Source organism: Pteropus vampyrus, unplaced genomic scaffold (assembly GCF_000151845.1).
Source record: "Pteropus vampyrus isolate Shadow unplaced genomic scaffold, Pvam_2.0 Scaffold243, whole genome shotgun sequence".
Classification (NCBI taxonomy): Eukaryota; Metazoa; Chordata; class Mammalia; order Chiroptera; family Pteropodidae; genus Pteropus; species Pteropus vampyrus.
In genome coordinates, this window is record NW_011889024.1 from 1,533,690 (window position 1) to 1,537,928 (window position 4,239).

The following is a 4,239-nucleotide window of genomic DNA, read 5'->3' on the forward strand; positions in this document are numbered from 1 at the left end:
TGAAGGGTGGCATTTACAATTTCTGTCCTGTCTCCCTTGCTTCCCACCCTCTGTGGCTTATGTGTCCTTTAACTAAATGTGCCACTTTCTGTTTTATTTTTCTAGGACTTTTTGTATGCATCATTGAAACTGAAAAAGGCAGTAGTGATGTTTTGATCGATGTCCCTAATCTTCACCCTGGTGTTCTCACACGCCTCTCAAAATCAGCACTCACGTTGGGATTGATATCTTACTTTCACATTATCAGAAAATTTATTTTGAATCCATTTCGCCACTAGAGGTCACCAGTGTACCATCTCACAGAGAATACCTAAAAGTGATCAAGTCACAGCAGTTCACTATCTATAGCCTCTAAATGGCATTCATGGTTTATTTTTATTTTATTTATCTTATTTTTATTTTTAGTCTTTTAGTGTATTCTGACTATCTCTTGAGAGTTCTCAGAGACATATTTTATGATGAGATGACATCGGTTGTCACTCTCGGTGATATTCCATGTGTGCCTAATGTTCTGTGTGAAGAGCCACGACTGGAACCATAAGGGAACATTACTTCTCATCGGGATGTGACAAGTGGCCGTAAGAGAATTTGAGAGAAAGTAATGTGAGCTCTGAGGTGAAAAGACACTGTGGAGACCCAATATTATTCTCTCAAGTTCCACAGACACGCCTGCTTTTTTATGAGATAGAGAAAGTAAGATTCAGAACAGAACATTCATTCATTCAACCAGTATTTATGAACACACATGTGCTTGGTGACGAGGCTGCATTAATGAACATGAGTAGGTGCCCTCGAGATATTTAAGGGATCAGGGCTAGGAGGTCTCTATTTAAATACCATTAGTGCTTACGGACCACCCTCAGATTTTCTTATTTCGTCTTCCCAACAGACATTTAGGACACGCACCGTAAATCTTATATTTGCAGATGGTCGATTGCAGCATAGCAAGGGCCAGTGGCTTTTTAAGTTGATGACATTTTTTCTGAAGTGATGCTATCAGTAGACTGTACCCCTGAACCACAAATCTGAAACCGAACTGCAGAGATATTTGCAAGAAAATGTTAAAGTGCTGAGTTGGGTTGTGGCCAAGTGATGCTTGTTAGAAAAAAATACATTAAAATTTATTTGACATAAAACTCTTGGATGGGAGAAACAATGCTCTAAGTGAAATTAGTGCCCTGAAGCATAAAGGCCCGCATGAGCTCCTCTGAAGAAACTTCTGGGAATGAGAAGGATGGCCTCCAGGATACCTCCGAAGGCCGTACATCGGTTTTCTCCCCAAATGACTACTTCGTGATAGTTCCTTATTATTTGCTTCATGTTGCACAGAAAGAAAACCTACTTCGAGCTCCAGAACTCACAATTCCAGCATCGAGGAGGAATAACAAGGAGTTCTGGACTCTTTCCATAACGTGAGGAGCTGTGTCTTCTGCAGCTTTCAGGGGGCTTGATTTAAATTAGTCGTCATCAGCCTTCAGACCAGAGACAGGCCTTTCCAGAGCAGGACACAGGCGAAGCCCTCATCCCCGGCAGCAAGGCTTACGCTCGCTCTCTGGCATCATTTGAGAGGGAAGGGAGCCTGGCCAGACCTCTGCTTCGAGCTAGGGAAGCCTTTACCTGCTTTTGCTGGGATGAGTGTTACTGTCCTGCCCAAGATGAATTGTAACCATTTGTTTGAAAACAAACCAGACGGGTTTGTCCTTCTCTCTGATGGTTGCGAGGTTTGTGAAAAAGAAAGAGCAGAGGGAGAAAGAGCTAAAAAAAAGCGCTGTCATCACGGCGCCATTGACTGCTGATGCTTCCTCCATCGCCAGCTTGGGTAGTGCTCTTACTTTTTGCCTTATAGGCAACCCTCCAACACTTTGTCAGACATTTTGTAGTATTTCCCTTGAGATAATTGTATGAGGAAGGAGGAAGAAAAATAGGAATTTGTCCCAGAACTAAAGATTATTTAAATGAGAGCTTCTTGGGAGAAGCAGTCCACCATGGGCCCTGAGTGCCACTGGAGGTTTTTGCTGGTCTTCCAGGAGCATGAGGCCCTGCCTGGGGCCATTTCTTAGGGTGTGGGTGCAGAGAGCCCCTCTAAAGGATGAGGATGAAGAGTAAACCTGCTTCCACTTGCTGTAAAAGCAAATTTCCCTGAGCTCAGCGTGCCTCTCCTGCACCATAATCCACTGCGTGGGCGGGGGCCTATCTGGGGTGGCTGGCTCCCCACTGTGAGGCTTGGGGGGACATGGAAAACAGAAGCAAACCCACATAAACCTCATGCTGCTGGTAGCAGGGTATAAGAGAGTCCTTGGACTCTGATTGGCATCTTGTGTCCACTTCCGGCACTTGCAAAACCACAGCGGGCTTGTTCTAATATAAAATCTCAGATCCTGACACAGCCTGACAGAGAACTCTCTCAAGGTGATTATTTTTAGTGTAAACGGTTACCAGGGAAACAGAAAACTATGATGATTATACTTGTGCATTGAAAGTAGGAAAATCCATTAGCAGCCTAGCATTTTAGAGCCTTGCTAGCAACTCACGTGCATTCTTTCATAAAATATTAGTTATCACTGTAACTCTGACTTCTATGCCCTTCAAAATATCACTCTGTCATTTAAAACAGAACCTCCTTTATGCTCCCAGAGCCCAACGATTAGTCCTGATTTTAAAGCAGATTATTTTATAATAATTTAGTGGAACATGTACCCAGATGATATGATCAATAAGACTAGATTCATGTATAGAGAATCACAGAAACCTCAAATCCCAAAAGCTGCAATTGAGTGGCTCAAAGCACTCAGGAAAGCTTTCAGAACCTATGACAGGCATGTTGCTAAGGGCACAATGATCAGACACGACCAAAGATTCATTCTTAAATATGAGGAACCATCTACTATAACTCACTGGAGGTGTTATTTGATGAATGCCTCAATGTTATTTTGTAAAATACTAAAGAAGCAGAATTAGTTCTATTCCAACCCCTCATTTGAGGAAACAGGGGTCTGCATCGTAAGATGACTTATCCCCCACCTTATGGTCAGTTTCAAACATTTGGATCCTCCACAGTCTCTAGCTCATAATAACCGAACCCGGGTTTCCTCCTCCTCAAAGCAAAGCCTGTGGCACTTCTGACAGAACACAGTTTTCCACACCAGTCACGCGCATACCGATACTACAGCTGTTGGCACATGAAATTAACCATTTAATTGACATCATTTTGAACTTGGCTTTGTTCTAGGCAACACCATCTGAAAATTGAGGGTTGGTTGCATTATTTATAGTTTTCAATTACAACAAAATATGTAACTATTTTTTAAAGCTCATCTCGTATAACCAGAGGTACACACTTTCGGAAACACTAATTGATTAGACATGACTTTGTCTAGAGAAAAATAAGACTCCATAATCATTCCTGATTATTTTCACTTTTGCCATAAAGTTTAAAGCTTGATTCCATGGAGGCCCTGATGTCCTTCTAAAGCTCATTTGAGAAACTCTAAAAATACACTGTTAATTTCCTTAATTTTTCCACTACCGAACAAATGAACGAAAATGACTCTAATCAAATTAGCCAGCTACTGGTTTTTATCAGGAAATTATAATCTTGAGAAAATTATAGCCAAACAACTTAATTTACGAAATAGCAGTATGGTATACTATTAAGTCTAGTTTTGAAAGCAAGTTTCAGCAAGTAGAATATATCCTTTACTCACCAAATTCGAATAACACTCCTCCTCCAATGAATTCAATAACCTTTCAAGGGAAAAATAAATAAATAAAAAGGAAAATGTGAGTTCTTATTTAGGAATGAGATGAAACACAGCTTGCAAATTAATGAGCTTAAAAGTCTCAGGGAACACACCTGGTTACACTTGAAAGTTATCAAAATGCCTCCATTTAGCATATTTCACTTTAAAATATCCACAGCATTTTAGAACCCTCTAATTATTTAAGACAAGTTAGAAGTTTTTATGTGCATGATGAGAGTTTTCAGACTGGGAGATCAAAATGATCTTGGAAGTTCTCTATTTTATTATTTATCATGTCTTCCTCGCGTATTCATTGCTTTGTTTGCAACTTGGAGCTTCTCATTTCTCTCTGAAGAATATTTTAATTTTCTGCTTTTATTAACATGGTCTATGATAGTAATATATGCATATTCCAGATCACATAAATGTTCATCTGATAATCAAATATTTCTATGCCATTGCAGTGGTCTCTATTTGTACTTGCATGTTTTCCTTATTT

The 4,239-nt window shown here is 40.2% G+C and overlaps 1 protein-coding gene and 1 long non-coding RNA gene across 3 annotated transcripts in view; one reads left to right on the plus strand and one right to left on the minus strand.

The window, feature by feature from the left end:
* Positions 1–4,239, minus strand: part of LOC111729023 — a 38,656-nt gene that overhangs the window by 27,775 nt on the left and 6,642 nt on the right. For both annotated transcript variants that reach the window (XR_002776051.1, XR_002776052.1), the window contains exon 2: positions 3,705–3,744. This is a non-coding gene — a long non-coding RNA (uncharacterized LOC111729023). The remainder of the gene's footprint in view (positions 1–3,704; positions 3,745–4,239) is intronic.
* SCOC (short coiled-coil protein) overlaps positions 1–4,239 on the plus strand; it is a 34,443-nt gene that overhangs the window by 18,075 nt on the left and 12,129 nt on the right. The gene's annotated exons all lie outside the window — the stretch shown is intronic.